Source organism: Miscanthus floridulus, chromosome 14 (genome assembly GCF_019320115.1).
Source record: "Miscanthus floridulus cultivar M001 chromosome 14, ASM1932011v1, whole genome shotgun sequence".
NCBI lineage: Eukaryota > Viridiplantae > Streptophyta > Magnoliopsida > Poales > Poaceae > Miscanthus > Miscanthus floridulus.
Window position 1 is genome coordinate 83,370,729 of NC_089593.1, and position 17,814 is coordinate 83,388,542.

Consider the following 17,814-nt stretch of genomic DNA (forward strand, 5'->3'; position numbering starts at 1 on the left):
CATCGAAACCCATCCTTACACCTGGCTATGAGTTGCGTTCGAGTTATTAGTATAGTCTAGGAACAATCGTTCTCAGGAGAAAATGATGAAAACCCATATACTCACCTATGAGAGTTTGAGCAAACTTGTGCATGCTTGCATATTGCGGGCATGTCACATGAAACCTTAGAGTAAAAGCTATTTCCGTTCTCTTTGACGGGAAGAGCTAAACACTGGTATACTCGCACCATAGGGAGTGTACAAGGAGATTAGGAAGCCTTATGCTCTAGCTTTTGCTTATCTTTCTTTCCCATCTCTGGAGTATTTAGCCTTCGAAGAGAGGTTCTATCTTTCAAACAAAAAGAAAAAGAATCTCTTGGTGCGGCATGGGCATGTTTTAATGACCTAGTCAACTCTGGCCCTGACCATTCAAGACCATATGCTTTTACAACACTTTTATATGAGTCTTAGTGGGAAGACTGCATAGTTTCTTGATACATCTTCTGGAGGTGCCTTCTTACATTGCTCTACTAGTGAAAGGAGAAAAATCCTTAGAAAAATCCTAGAAAATACCCTCTACACCAGCGTTCATGATGATAGCCTAGAAAACGTAGTTGAGGAAACTCCTGAGGAAGAACCTATGATAGTTGAGCCTGAGCCTTTAGCTAATCCACTTGAAGCCTCAACTGTCCTCCAAGTTCCTAAACCACTGAAGGAGGAAGAATTCCCCCTTTGGAAAATATAATTGAATTCGAGGATGAGCTCTTCTTTGATTTTGGAAACACCTCGAATTATTATGCAATAAGGAAATCTTTGGCACCATCAGCACCTAACCAGCATCTTCCTAACCCAACTGAAGAGAAATTCCTTAAAAAGACCATGAAGGAGTTGATAATGATCGTAAGCAATGAGTGGTTGGGAGAATCAAGCTTTCTCCTAAAATCATTTGTTTAGATTCTCCCTCTACCTCCATTCGTTATCAGATTCGTAAAACCTCCTTCAATGCTCTTTATAATCCAGTTGTAGGAGTAAATCTTATGTCTAAATCTTTTGCACATACCCTTCCTAGAAATTTGAAATTAACTCCAACAACCAAACTCTTAAAAAGTCTCGCAGGGCAAATCCTTCCTAGTGAAGGAATTTTTCACCTCATCCCTATCAAAGTAGATGAAACCAAGGTGTATCTTAGTTTTTATGTTTTCTATATTTGGGAGTTTGATCTTTTGATAGGGCATCCAATAGAGAGACTCCTACATGAAGGAAGAAAGGGGAGTATAAATGTAAGTCTCGGGAAAAGCATAAACCTTTCTATCCCCATCACTCGCTTGTTACATGTTGAGCCCCGACCAAGATCCAATGGAAGAGATTATGGCAGCATCTCTCCTAGAAGCCTCCAACAAAGATCTCGAAGAGGACGCTCGGGATTTCATCCAAGACAAAGAAGAACCGCGAGATCCTTTCCCTCTAGATGAAACTCAAGAGCCACCAAAACCCCCTAGTGCGCTCAAACCTCTTCCTTTAGTTTTGAAATACACTTTTCTAAACAACGATAGAGAGTCACATGTGATTATTAGTGATAAACTCTCTAAGTACGAGACCCTCTGGCTCCTTATGATTTTAGAAAAGCATCACTCTGCTTTCGGCTACTCACTCAAAGACCTTAAGGGGATTAGTCCTGCCCTTTGCACCCATCGCATTCCCATAGATCCAACATATCCACCTTCTAGGGAGCCCCAACGTAGGCTTAACAACACAATGAGAGAAGTTGTTATGAAAGAGGTTTTGAAGCTTCTATGTGCAGGGATAATCTATCCCATGCCTTATAGTGAGTGGGTAAGCCCGGTACAAGTTGTATCGAAGAATGGGGGCATGACTGTGGTAAAAAATGAAAAAGATAAACTAATCCCACAACGAACAGTCACAGGATGGTGGATGTGTATTGACTACCAAAAACTTAACAAGGCAACAAAGAAAGATCACTTCCCATTAACCTTCATCGATGAGATGTTGGAATGGCTTGCAAAGCATTCTTTCTTTTGTTTCCTTGATGGGTATTCTGGCTATCATCAAATCCTGATCCACCCTGATGACCAAAGCAAAACTACTTTTACTTGTCCCTATGGAACCTACTTATCGTAGGATGTCTTTCAGATTATGCAACACTCTAGCTTCATTCCAAAGGTGCATGGTGTCTATATTTTCTGATATGGTAGAAGAAATCATGGAAGTTTTTATGGATGATTTTTCTGTTTATGAAAAAACTTTCAATGATTGCTTTGAAAATTTAGACAAAGTTTTGCAAAGATGTGAGGAAAAGCACTTAGTCCTTAATTGGGAAAAATACCATTTCATGGTTAGAGAAGGCATAGTGCTTGGACACTTGGTGTCTAAACATGGGACAGAGGTAGACCGAGCTAAGACAGAAGTAATAAAACATCTACCTCCTCCTACAAATGTCAAAGGGGTACGAAGTTTCTTTGGTCATGCGGGGTTCTATCACCATTTTATAAAAGATTTTTTTCATATTGCTAGACCCCTTACAAGTTTGCTAGCCAAGGATGCCCCCTTTGAGTTTGATGATGAGTGTTTAAATGCTTTTCAAATCCTTAAGAAAGCATTCATCTCTGCACCAATCATTCAACCCCCTGATTGGTCGCAACCTTTTGAAATCATTTGTGATGCTAGTGAGTATGCTATAGGGGTAGTTTTGGGTCAAATGAAAGATAGAAAGCATCATGCAATTTCTTATGCTAGTAAAACTCTATCAGGACCTCAACTTAATTATGCAACAACTGAAAAAGAGCTCTTGGCTATTGTTTTGCTATTGACAAGTTTAGATCTTACTTAGTAGGAACAAAGATTATTGTTTACACTGATCATGCTACTCTTAAATATCTCCTTACTAAGAAATATGCTAAGCCTCGGCTTATAAGATGAATCATTTTTCTTCAAGAATTTGATTTAGAAATTAAAGATAAGAAAGGGATAGAAAATTCTACAACCGATCACTTGTCAAGAATGCAGTTCAAGAATCCACAGGAGCTGCCCATTAACAATTTTCTGCGAGACGACCTGCTCCTAAAGGTCACAGGCTTTGACCCCTGGTATGCAAATATTGTTAAATTTATGGTTATAGGTTATGTACCACCAGGGAGGAATAAGCATAAGCTCATTCATGAAAGTCACCTCCACCTATGGGATGAACCGTACCTCTTTCGAGTTTGCTCTGATGGACTGCTTAGGAGGTGTGTTCCAACTGAGGAAGCAACCAAGATCATTGAAAGATGCCACTCATACCCATATGGAGGACATTATGGGGCATTCCGCACTAATGCTAAGATCTGGCAAAGTGGATTCTTCTAGCCAACCATGTATGATGACACCAAAGATTTCATATGGAGGTGCATCCCATGTCAGAAACATGGGAATATGAATGCAAGAGACACCATGCTACTCACCACTAACCTCCAGTTAGAACTCTTTGATGTCTGGGGAATCGAATACATGGGGCCATTTCCAAAATCCTAGCAGTACGAATACATCCTGGTGGCAGTCGACTATGTCTTAGAATGGGTTGAAGCTTTACCATGTCGAGCTACAGATTCCAATAATGCCAAGAGGATGTTTTCTGAGACTATCTTTCCACGCTTCGGAGTTCCACGCATGGTAATTAGTGATGGAGGTCCTCACTTCATTGATAGAAAGTTCCGACACTTCTTATCAGATCATGGGGTCCGTCATAACATCACGACACCATATCATCCTCAAACTAGCGGACAAGCATAAACGTCAAACAAGCAAATCAAGAACATTCTGCAGAAGATCGTTAATGAGATGGGGACAACATGGAAAGATAAGTACACAAAGCACTATGGGCTTACAGAACAGTTTACAAAACACCTCTTGGAATGTCACCATACCAACTTGTCTACGGGAAGACATGTCACCTACCTACCGAGTTGGAATTGGGCCATAAAAAGGTGGAACATGGACTTTGAAGCAGCTGGGAAGAAAAGAAAGATGCAACTCTCTGAGCTAGAGAAATGGCGAGAAAAGGCATATCATAATGCAAATCTCTATAAAGAGAGGACAAAGAGGTGGCATGACAAAAGATTGAAAAAGAAGGAATTCAAACCAGGTGACAAGGTGTTGCTTTTCAACTCCAGAGTGAAGTTATTTGGACATGGGAAACTACGAAGCTGTAACACCCTAAAATTTGAATTTTTGGAAATAGAGCTAAAAAGATTTAATTTGGGATTTTTGCGCACATCAAATATAGGAAAATAAAGATTTTTCATTAAATTAAAATTTATCATAAGGCATAGCAACATGTTTGAGCATACATGCCCTTGCATTTGATTTATTTGGTTGAGTGGTTTTGATCGAAAATTTAAAATGGTTCAAATTGCTTTTGCAAAAGAAATTAAAAATGGTTTTGAAGTAAAAGTAAAGAAAATTTGAAAATAAAATAATTTAAAAAGTTGTAAACATAGTTTTTGGGAAGACTTACTAAAATTCCTCATTTTTACTTGAGTTGAAAAAGTATATTTGAAACCCCATTTGAATTTGATTTGATTCATATTTGAAGTCGGTTTGAAAATGAAAAAGGAATTTCTTTTACTTCTCCCTCCTTTCGATTCTGGCCTAGCCGGCCTGCCCCTCTCCTACAGGCCCTCTTCCTTTCACCTGTAGCCCAGCTCTTCTTCTAGTTCTTCTGCAGCGGCCCATCTAGCGGCCCAAGCCGTAGCCTAGCACGGACGCCGCTGCCTCCCTTCTCTCCTCTTTCACTGACAGCTCGTCCCCGCCCGCCAGTCGTCTTCTCTAGCTCATCTATGCCTCGGACTCTTCCACCACCGCCGTGTTTGACTCCGTGCCGCCCACACTGCCCCATTGCCTTGTTGTCCAAGCCACCTCAGCCCTATATTAACCAGATGCCCCGTGCCCGTGCCTCCCAAACTGAGCTCCAGTGTCGCAGTCCCCTTCACCGAGACGCCAGAAGTCATAGCCCTAAGCGCCACCATCCGCCATCCGTTTGTCGAGTGCTGCGCTGCCCTCCACGCCGAGGTAAATTATCCGAACGAGTTCACCGTCATCTTCTTTAGCTTTTCGTGCCCTCAGTTCATCGAACTATGAACCGTAGGCTTAAGAACCGAGAACGTTGCCCACTCCAGCCATGGCACCGCCATGGATAGCTCGCTGCCATGCCACATTGGGCCACCCCAATGCCCTCATCGGGTTCGCCATCTCCTCCTCTTGCTCCTCGTCCTCTTCCCGTGTCTCATGGGGCTCGGATTTGCCCAAACCGAGCTCGCCACAAAGCTTCTCGTCGTCATCAATGGCGCGCCACCGCGCCGGCCACTGTTTCGGCCGGCAGCCTCCTCCCTCTCCCTTCCCAATCGAATCTTGGCCGCCCACATCTGATCCAATCGCTGATATTCCTCTTTTCTTCTAATATAACCTGCAGTCCAAAACGTCTTTCCCAATTCAGTTTTCTTCTTTTGAAAGCATACTTTGTTTCGGTTTAGATCCAAAATACGTTTTCAGTTATTTATAGATTTGCTACTGATTTTGTTTTAGCCATAATTTCTCCGTTTTAACTTTGTTTTGAGCTATTCAAGTTGCATTAGATTCATAGCAATGAGATCTACGCGTTAGTAACAATGTTTATCATATTACTATTTCTAGAATTTCATGGTTTAAATCATATCTTGATTAATAATTAGGCAACTGGATTTTATAGATAAAATATGATTTGTTTTACTTTGGTTTTATAATTCAAATCTAAATTTGACTTAATTCAATTTATATAAGCTTTTATATAGTTAAAATAAATGAAGCCTATAGTTTTCTTTTCCACGTATAGAGCAAATCTTTCGGTAGTTGTATCTTTCCAACCGTAGCTCCGATTAGCGTGCCTCTCACGTCTATGTGTTCGTAGCGATGTGTAGAATCATATTTCAAACTCTTTTTCTTATTTTTCTATGATTGGTGTACTATTCTAATTTATATTTATTGTTTGCTTCATGTATGATTGTATGGATGCTTGTGTGGTTCTTTATGATTACGTCCAGTCGATGAGATATACGTGGTGATCAAGAAAAAGAAGAAGAAGAACGTTGAAGATTAAAGCTTACCGAAGGATCGGTGTTTTAAGGCAAGTATAGCATGAGATCATCCTTGTTGTCCTATACACCTTTAATCATTTAATTCATACTGCATGTGTCTACCTTGGTAACCATAGTAATTTTCTAGCTATTTGAAATCCTAGATTCCTTGTCTCCTATGGGGTATTGCATTGGGTAGTGTGATGCTAGTGCTCAACTACAACCATGATCTTGTAACTTGACTAATGGTATATGCAATAAACAATAAAAGATGCTTTTAGCAACATGGAACAAGGGGGCTTGAGCATTGGGCTATTTTTATGGTGCTCTAGATTTCTCTCCCTAAGGACTTATCTGTAAGTGATCATCCGGGACTTATAGTACAGCTGTGAGGGCTATATGGATCTAGCTTTAGCTCAGTATGAAGAATTTTTCTAGCTTTTTAGTGGTTACCTTTATTGGTGTAAGAATGGCTTGACGAATCAAGTATAGGACAGCCTCAACTCTTATGTGTATAGGCTACGTGTCATTGTGCCATTCGACAGGGGGGTTCCCATATCTGTTTGCCGAGTGAATCTAATGGTCCTAACTTGTTAGACGAACCTTTGAAAGGCTTCATAGTGAACCCTACCAACCTTCCTTGGAAGTGTGTCAAGAGATTAGCTGCCTCGGGCGAAAGGGTAAATCATGACTCATAGTGAAAGTGTACAACCTCTGCAGAGTGTAAAACTGGTATATTAGCCGTGCTCATGGTCATGAGCGGCCTTGGAACATTTATAGAATAGATGATCACTAATGGTTAATGATGATGAACACAGATGATACTGATGATGAAGATGCTCATTATGATTACTGTTTATGCTATTCATTTTTCATGTTTACCTGATCATGTGTTTATATGGGCTTGTGATAAACTTGTTGCTACTCAATTGCTAAAAGATCACTCATTAAAAGCTAATCGTAGTTAAACTAGTGTTAGCCTTTTGAGCCTCATGAACCCCATGTTATATTTGTTGAGTACGACATGTACTTACGCTTGCTTTACTTTTAAAATCTTTGGAAAAATCCCGGATGGGTACCAGATTGCTAGAGTTTGGAGGAATTAGGCTTGTGGTCAACTAGTCAGTTGTCCCTGTGGATTTGGAGTACTCGCCTGAAGATCGGAGTTGTCTTTCTACTGTCTATACTCTAAGGTTATAGTCTTTATACTAATACGCTATGTATTTAAGCATTGTGTTTTGATATTACCCTTATTTGTAGCTATATGTGAGATTTGACTTCCTGGGCTCACATATGGTGTGTATCTGGTTTTGTTCTGAAAACCGGGTGCTACAAAGTGGTATCAGAGCAATACTTACTATAGGACGCAAGCCTAGTAGAAAATGGTTGTTTTAAGGTTTAGAAGTTGCTACAAAAACCCTTGCTCCATGAACCTTGATATTTTCTTCTCTACTATATCTCTACCCTTGTTATTCATCTCTACCTTAGTGCTTATTTTAAAGTCTTTGTTCTGATCTTCACTCCTTGGTTTGATATGCTTTTAGAACTATCCCTCACCACCTTCTTGCGTAATTTGAAGATGAGTCTTAGGATTGTTACCCCTAGTACAACTAGGACGATAGTATCGCAAGTCGAGTCAATGATTGAGTTGTGCACCTTTATTGCTTGTTGAATTGTCATAATGCTTATGATTGTTTGAATCTTTGTAATGATTCCAATGATCTTGTTGGGTGTTCCCACAATTTCATTTAGTTTATAGGCCTAAGGTATAAGGATTAGTGCAATAAATAGTTGGGTTATAGCTTTCTTTTGTTTCTTCTATCCTGTCTTTTCGGAGCAGTCTGCACTCTTTGCCTTATATCTCTAATTTTGGATGACCAAAAATCATGAGAAAATTCTGGACAACAGCAAACTTCAATATCTTTGTCTGAGCACAAGAATCAGAATGATAGCTATTTTGGTTATGGAGATACGAAAATCACAAGGCGATGCAATCATGTTGTTTGGAATCTGGAACAGTTTCTGTTGTGCACTATTTTTTACCACTTAACTGCAGAATTTGGAAAAGTGTCCAATAAGGAAGTTGTGGAGAATTTGATAAGCTTTCCAACGGTATAAGCTACAACTTCATTGGATTAACAGAATGAGAGTTACATCTGTTTTACTACGCTGCTATTTTTCATCTCGCGAGGAATTTCAGGTTTCTTGTTCTTGCCCATACACAAGAGTATCGTTGGGATGTCAGAACATCTTGATACTAGTTAGCTCATCTAAAAGAATGTTAAAGCTATGCTTGGTGACCCCTAGTTTATCTTTTCTTAAGGGGGTAGCCAAGTTAAAGAATTTACAAGATAAAGTGTCCTACGTTCTAGGTTGCGCAGCTGAAGCGTGGTGGTACCCAAAGATGTGAGAGAAACTCAGAGTTTCAATGAGGTTTGGTTAAAGGTTCAATGAAGGTTTATCCAAGATCATCAAGATTTTGGTAGAGCTACCAGAGAAGTTTTCAAGTTAGTTTGGATCAAGAGACCTCCGCTAAGTGTTGAAGGAGTCCAAGAAGAGGTTGAAGTAAAATCTAAGTATTAGCTTTGCTAGATCCGGACAAGAGCTTCATAACTACAATGATGCACCTTGTCAAGGTGTAGAATGTGTCCTTATACGAGAAGAAAAGTAGTGGCTAGTTCATTAAGTCAACTAAGGAAGCGTGAGTTGAACTACCCAACATGCATCTAGAGTTATCCATTATCGAGCATGGAAGTAATATCTTCTTGGAAGCAAAAGTGACATATAGGATGGTCACAAGAATCTACATGACATCTTCACTAAGTTGGTCTTGAGCTTGTGATATCCTCGTTGGAATGAAATTGGTTATGAGTTGAAAAAGTGATATTACTTCTAGGAGCAAAGTCATGGCCGATGCTCTTAGCAATGGAGAGTTGTGCTAAGAAGGTTCGGATGACACCAAGGACTAAGAATTGTATTCCAAGTTTGAGCAACTTAACCGGAACCATTAATGATTTGAAGAATGGTGGTAAATTCTCCTTCTGACCAAGAGAATCGTAAAGCTCCATTGGGAGGTGGATATTTTAAGAAAGAGAATTGATAGTATGGACTAAAAAGGAAAGGTGGTCTAGTGATTGGAGTTACCTAAGAGTTGTTCAAGGTGCCTGTTAAAATCTTGGAATTAGTTTGGCAAGTTAATTGGAGTAAGATTAACAGGTATGCAAAGTAAAGTGGGATCCTTGTCAAGAAGATGGAATTACACGAGGAAGTAAGGAAGAATTCAAAGACAGAGTATTCTATCTCCTAATCGATGTCTTCCGAATCTCGAGGACAAGATTCATCTTAACGGGGGTACAACTATAACACCCTAAAATTTGAATTTTTGGAAATAGAGCAAAAAATATTTAATTTGGGATTTTTGCGCACATGAAATATAGGAAAATCAAGATTTTTCATTAAATTAAAATTTATCATAAGGCATAGCAACATGTTTGAGCATACATGCCCTAGCATTCGATTTATTTGGTTGAGTGGTTTTGATTGAAAATTTAAAATGGTTCAAATTGCTTTTGCAAAAGAAATTAAAAATGGTTTTGAAGTAAAAGTAAAGAAAATCTGAAAATAAAGAATTTAAAAAGTTGTAAAAATAGATTTTGGGAAGACTTACTAAAATTCCTCATTTTTACTTGAGTTGAAAAAAGTATATTTGAAACCCCATTTGAATTTGATTTGATTCATATTTGAAGTCGGTTTGAAAATGAAAAAGGAATTTCTTTTACTTCTCCCTCCTTTGGTTTCTGGCCCAGCCGGCCTGCCCCTCTCCCGCAGGCCCTCTTCCTTTCACCTACGGCCCAGCTTTTCTTCTAGTTCTTCTGCAGCGGCCCATCTGGCGGCCCAAGCCACAGCCCAGCACGGACGCTGTCGCCTCCCTTCTCTCCTCTTCCGCTGATAGCCCGTCCTCGCCCGCCAGTCGTCTTCTCCAGCTCGTCTACGCCTCAGACTCTTCCACCACCACCGTGTCCGACTCCGTGCCACCCACGCCGCCCCGTTGCCTTGCTGTCCAAGCCACCTCTGGCCTATATTAACTAGATGCCCCATGCCCATGCCTCCCAAACCGAGCTCCAGCGCCGCAGTCCCCTTTGCTGAGACACCGAGCAGTCATAGCCCCAAGCACCACCGTCCGCCATCCGTTCGTCGAGCGCTGCGCTGCCCTCCACGCCGAGGTAAATCATCCGAACGAGTTCGCCGTTGGCTTCTTTAGCTTTCCATGCCCTCGGTTCGTCGAACTGTGAACCGTAGGCTTAAGAACCGAGAATGCCGCTCGCTCCGTCCATGGCGCCGCCGTGGACAGCTCGTCGTCGTGCCACGTCAGGCCACCTCGATGCCCTCATTGGGTTCACCATCTCCTCCTCTTGCTCCCTGTCCTCTTCTCATGTCTCATGGGGCTCAGATTTGCCCAAATCGAGCTCACCGCGAAGCTTCTCGTTGTCATCAATGGCGCGCCACTGCACCAGCCACTGTTCTGGCCGGTAGCCTCCTCCCTCTCCCTTCCGGATCGAATCTTGGCCGACCGCATCTGATCCAACGACCGATATTCCTCCATACCCCTTCGGTTGGCATACTTGCTAAAGAGACCCTCTCTTTTCTACTAATCTAACCCGCAATCCAAAACATCTTCCCAATTCCGTTTTCTTCTTTTGAAAGCGTACTTTGTTTCGGTTTAGATGCAAAATACGTTTTCAGTTATTTATAGATTTGCCACTGATTTTGTTTTAGCCATAATTTCTCCGTTTTAACTCCGATTTGACCCGTTCAAATTGCGTTAGGTTCATAATTTCATAATCTACATGTTCATACTACTGTGAAGTATGTTTTCAACTTTTAAAATTTGAGGTTAGATTTAATCTATTATTTTAAAGAAAATCTTGTTTAAATCATATCTTCTGCGGTTTGGATCTATTTTGACCCATTCAAGTTGCGTTAGATTCGTAGCAATGAGATCTACGTGTTAGTAACAATGTTTATCATATTACTATTTCTGGAATTTCATGGTTTAAATCATATCTTGATTAATAATTAGGCAACTGGATTTTATAGACAAAATATGATTTGTTTTACTTTAGTTTTATAATTCAAATCTAAATTTGACTTAATTCAATTTATATAAGCCTTTATATAGTTAAAATAAATGAAGCCTATAGTTTTGTCTTCCACGTATAGAGCAAATCTTTCGGTAGTTGTATCTTTCCAACCGTAGCCTCGATTAGCGTGCCTCTCGCGTCTGTGTGTTCGGGGCGATGCGTAGAATCGTATTTCAAACTCTTTTTCTTATTTTTCTATGATTGGTGTACTATTCTAATTTATATTTATTTTTTGCTTTGTGTATGATTGTATGGATGCTTGTGTGGTGCTTTATGGTTTTGTCCGGTCGGTGAGATATACGTGGTGATCAAGAAAAAGAAGAAGAACGTTGAAGATTAAATCTTACCGAAGGATCGATGTTTTAAGGAAAGTATAGCATGGGATCATCCTTGTTGTCCTATACACCTTTAATCATTTAATTCATACTGCATGTGTCTACCTTGGTAACCATAGTAATTTTCCTAGCTATTTGAAATCCTAGATTCCTTGTCTCCTATGGGGTATTGCATTGGGTAGTGTGATGCTAGTGCTCAACTACAACCATGATCTTGTAACTTGACTAATGATACATGCAATAAACATTAAAAGATGCTTGTAGCAACATGGAACAAGGGGGCTTGAGCATTGGGCTATTTTTATGGTGCTCTAGATTCCTCTCCCTAAGGACTTATCTGTAAGTGATCATCCGGGACTTACAGTACAACTGTGAGGGCTATATGGCTCTGGCTTTAGCTCAGTATGAGGACCTTTTCTAGCTTGTTAGTGGTTACCTTTATTGGCATAAGAATGGCTTGATGAATCGGGTATAGGATAGCCTCTACTCTTATGTGTATAGGCTATGTGTCATTGTGCCATTCGATAGGGGGTTCCTATATCTGTTTGCCGAGTGAATCTAATGGCCCTAACTTGTTAGACGAACCTTTGAAAGGCTTCATAGTGAACCCTGCTGACCTTCCTTGGAAGTGGATCAAGAGATTAGCTACCTCAGGCAAAAGGGTAAATCACAACTCATAGTGAAAGTGTACAACCTCTGCAGAGTGTAAAACTGGTATATCAGCCGTGCTCACAGTCACGAGCGGCCTTGGAACATTTACAGAATAGATGATCACTAATGGTTAATGATGATGAACATAGATGATACTGATGATGAAGATGCTCATTAATGATTACTATTTATGCTATTCATTTTTCATGTTTACCTGATCATGTGTTTATATGGGCTTGTGATAAACTTGTTGCTACTCAATTGCTAAAAGATGACTCATTAAAAGCTAATCGTAGTTAAACCAGTGTTAGCCTTTTGAGCCTCATGAACCCCATGTTATATTTGTTGAGTACGACATGTACTTACGCTTGCTTTACTTTTAAAATCTTTGGAAAAATCCCGGATGGGTACCAGATTGCTAGAGTTTGGAGGAATTAGGCTTGTGGTCAACCAGTCAGTTGTCCCTGTGGATTTGGAGTAGTCGCCTAAAGATCGGAGTTGTCTTTCCGCTGTCTATACTCTAAGGTTATAGTCTTTATACTAATACGCTATGTACTTAAGCATTGTCTTTTGATATTACCCTTATTTGTAGCTATATGTGAGATTTGACTTCCTGGGCTCACATATGGTGTGTATCTAGTTTTGTTCTTAAAACCAGGTGCTACAGAAGCAAATGGGAAGGACCTTACAAGGTAATTAGCGCATCGTCTCATAGAGTAGTCACACTTGAAAATGACAAAGGTACGCTTTTCAAGGTAAATGGTCAGCGTTTAAAAGTTTTCCATGACACACAATTGCTAGAAGAAGAATTGGATATAATTAACTTCATAGAATTTAAATAATATTTTCAATTCAGCTCTTCTTCTTTACTCTATGAAAAACCCTTAAAAAACATGTTTACCTGCTAAAGTATTGCTAGGATCTCCCTAGTCTTTTGTTGGTGCTTGTTTCCACATGTTGTTTTTGCAAGGTAACATAATTCAAGTGTGGGGGAGGCAAACCTCTAGAGCAAAGCATGACATTAACCAGCTTGGGGGAGAGCCACCCCCATGTATCTAGGTAAGTATCTCTTCTCTGTTTGTTTTATTGTTTTTATGCTTACTTTTTATATATATGTTAAAAAACTGAAAACAAAATAAATAGTTATAGTTATTTATATTAATAATGTGTATAGTGTGTGTAGTTTACTTTAATTTCTTTTAGGAGCTAAATAAATAATAAGGACTCTGAGGACAATCTCCTAAAATGGAAATGATGAATAGTTGCTCTGTTGTAATTCCTTTCAAGTGCCTAGTTTTCAGTCTTGAATTCTCCTGAGTTTTGGAAAAGATTGTTTTGATATAAGGATTTACTCTGAACTTGAAACTCGTGGGTAGCATATGCTTGAGCTAAGTCTTGGTAATTGATGGATATGATATGAGAAGGTCTGAGCTACTGTTTATCTTATTCCAAGTGACACTAAAGTTCTAGAGATTTATCTTTTGAAAAATACAAAAAATGCTACATGATGAGTTCCTGTATGACAAAGCTTGAATTCCCACCAGAGCCATACATGTTATCTAGGCTAGGAAAAACTTCCACGTATATGCTACTTGCTTTGCATTGAGTTTTATCAAGCTTTGTTGACCCTTGTGAGAGGTTTCTCATGCTCTTAAAATCAAGATCATGTACATGCCATATATATGTCACAGAACCGTCCAATTTATAAGAGCACCAGTACAATAGCAATCACCAAAGTGATCAAACCGTCGTACTTGAGCCCATATAAACCCGGTAGTCCAATGAAATCGCGAAAGATCTCAAACAACCAACATACAAACCAAGATCATAGAGATTCAACACAACCAGTCACATGTTACATCACAGTTCACAATTATGTCTCATACATCAGAGTTCGAATAATTATTACAAACCAAGTTTGAAAGTAGCGGAAGCAAAGTAGTTTAACATAAACATCACACGTAGTTTAATACAAAGCCAGTCTCATAGTCATCTCCAACCAAAAGCACAAAGGTGAGATGATATATAGAATTGACCATTGCCCATGGTCCTAGTCCTCGTCCACGGCAGGAGCAAGACAGTTCTTGCAGTAGCCATGAAACATAACGTTAGCTGCAACAAAGGGAATAAAACCCTGAGTACGAGAAGGTACTTAGCGAGACTTACCCATCCAACATTATTTGCAGAAAAAGCATAAGTTATCCAACATCTCTTTAATTGGAAATCACCAGTTATTAATCCTGTCTCATACTAGATTAGCAACTATCCTATGCCAAACATGTTGATACCATTAATTCATCACAATAATAACCATATCCAGTTGAGTTCTTGCATAATCTCATAACCATCATTTTCACCCTTTCCATAACTTACTACGATGAAAGGAACTCAAGTCAAGTTCTCACTATCCGGGAGAGACAGTGATTCGAATCGATTCCTACCCAGCTGGGGAAATATTCCTAACACACACCTAGGCATACCTCACAAAGGTAGCCTTAGGTCACCTTTGGTACAAATCAGGAACCAAATTTGCGGGTACGACCAGCGCCGCACAATCAGAGAACCACTCTGCCAAGGGTGATCGGGACTCTAACCCGCCCTTGGGCTTACGCCAATGGCTCTCCACACATCCTTACTACCATCCAGAGTGCACGCTTGAACTGCTTGTGGTCCCGGCCTGAGATGAGCTACTCGGCTTCGTGGTCAGAACGACTTATCCAACCAACTATGTGAGAGGCTGCGTTCAACATGACAAGATGACCTCCAACGTCCGGTCCTTAAACGACACAGGTGGAGTCACTACAATATCACATATAAGATTCCACCCGGTCTCCATTTATTCAACAATACCAGGTTATGTTCCATGATAGCACAATATAGCCAACCGTGATTAAGTTATCACCTATAGCTCGCAGGTGACAGGAAATCACCCGACTTCTACCGGTCTAAGCAGAGCTAAGCATGATAAATGTTCCTGGACTTAAATAGGATTCATGGTAGATATTTTTGGTCAAGGAAGGTAATATGCAACAATGGTTTCCAAACAACTCCTGTCACGTAATGCAGCAATACGAATACTTTAAGTGACATTAATAAAATAGGGAGGCTTATAATGCTTCGGGGCTTGCCTTTCACAAACGTCGAAGGCTAGTGATCGGGGCACTCGGGAAGGTGATCGGCTTCAGGCTCTCCTTCTCCAGAAACCTCCAGGTGCTGAACTTCCTGATTCTCCTCCTGCGGCTCGGCGTCGAGTTCCACAAGTGTGATCCCCTCGGTTGCACCTATTGCATGCATATGCATAAATAAGTACCACGAATGCATAAGATGGATCACGGAGGATGTGATAACAGGAGGTACATGCTATGACAATGATGTTAAGTAGAAAAATGATAACAATGCTAACTCCCTACTAATTGAGTAGGTGCATATCTCTTCTCAATCTACTTACCAATTTCACACAATGCCATGTCTAAACTACATACGGCAGTTACATGTTTACATCATAACTGAAGTTATACTTATCCAAATGCTTTGATGTTAGACTTTCTGGAAAGCTTATAAAATTGCCTACAACTCTTATTTAATCACCAAAAGCCGAATCACAATCTATCATAGCCAAATAGTAAATCTATGCCTTGCTGTCCAGAATTACATAACGTGAGAAAATAATTATTAACTTATGTTTCAAACATATAATTGGACAAAACCAACTTTACTAACTCATCACACATATCAAAATAATACCAGAAAGTAGGGTGTTCACCACCAAATCATTTCTTTTAATGCTTTTCTTAATTTATTTAATTAATCAGGGGAAATGGTAAACATATATGAAAACTCTACCATTAAATCTACAAAAATTACAGTAGGTACTACATGCTCTAAGTAGACTACCATAAAAATTTCACACCATTTGAGTAAGTATAACAGCCTACACAAAAATGATAAGGCATAATGGCTTAAAATGAAATAATTAGGAAACCTTAGTGAAAAGTGTCAAGGAACAGATTTCATATTTTTCCTAGCATCCTTAAGGTACTAGGATACTCCCCACAAAATTTCATGGTCACTGGATTCCTAGATAATTTATAAAAATTCACACAAGTATCAATTAGTGATAAAAGAAAAATCTATAACTCAAAAACCATACATGCAATGACTCTCAAATTTTAACCAAAGTCTCTACTAAGCCAGACCAGCTTACCCACAAAATTTCATAATTTTTGGATCAAAGAAACTCAAGATACAATTCAAACAAGTTTACATGCATTTGAAAACACATTTCAAGTCCCTATTTAATTCATCCAAAATTTCTACAACATATGCTCATATCATATTTTTCTTAAATACTAGACTTCATCAAGATCCTAACAAAATTAGAAACACCCAATTTAGATCTACCAAACTCAAGATATGGATTTCACAAAATTGCATTCAAATCTGTAAAAAAGAACTATCTTTCTAATACACAGTCGCTGACAACTGGGGTCCACCGGTCAGCTGGGCCCACGTGTCATAGACACAGAACAGAGGAGCCGACGTGGACCGGTGCGGGAACGGCTGAGCTCGCCGACGGCGACCTTCCCGGTGAGACCAACGACACGACGAGCATCACCATGACATTGCGCACCTAGAGAACTACCTAACAAGACCTATCGTCGGAGCTCAAGACGACGGCGGCGACCATGGCGGCAAGACAGCGCGGCTTGACGGCGATACGCCGGAGCCAGCCACGATGACTCAATCAAGAGCTATGACGAGCTTCTACCTATGATGGCAGTTCAATAGCACCAACTAGCATGACCGGAGGTGGTCGGAGGCGGTGCGGCCACGGTGCCGGAGTGAGGCGGCGTACACCGGTGAGGTCCGTGCGCGGTGCTGCGGCTTACCGAGCGCTCCTAGCTAGCCAACGTGGACACGGTGGTGCGGTGGGACCATGGTGAAGCTAAGGCAGAGATGGAGGAGGGACGCGGTGCGCTCCGACCGGCAATGGCGACGGCGGCACTGCGGCGGCTGCTATGTTGCTTGCTGCGGGCGAGTGCGGAGGCGAGGGAGAAGGCAGGAAACCGAATGAGAGCGCGGGAGGGAGCGGGCGTGTGCGGGGCGTGTAATGCCGTGCTGCAGCTCGACGTGGCCTGAGCGATCAGGACGCCGGCGACGTGTGGCGCCACGCGGCGGCCGAGCTCTGAAACGGGTTGGCACTATAGACTCCATCAGTTAAGCCATCAGAGAACGACAGGCCGACCTGACGACGCAACTTGAAGGCGATAAAACTCTTAATCCGTAGATCCTAAGCGTATACAATCTGAACCAAAGTTATGGCCCTTCATACCATCTACAATATCTATTAAAGGATCAATCTCTAATTCACAACCAAAACGCAGTAATATCATGCCAAAGTCAAGCCTGCGAAACTGGAAAACGAGAAGAACTTAGAAAAATTCCTAAGTGTTGGAAATTGAGTTTTTCAGATTTTTGTGAGCTCAAAATGACTAAGCTATGCACAAAATTAGCTCAAGACCCAAACATAAAAGTTGTTGATCTACTCAAATACTACAACTTTGTTTAAAGGTTCACTGCCATGCAAAGGTTCTATCACCTAGT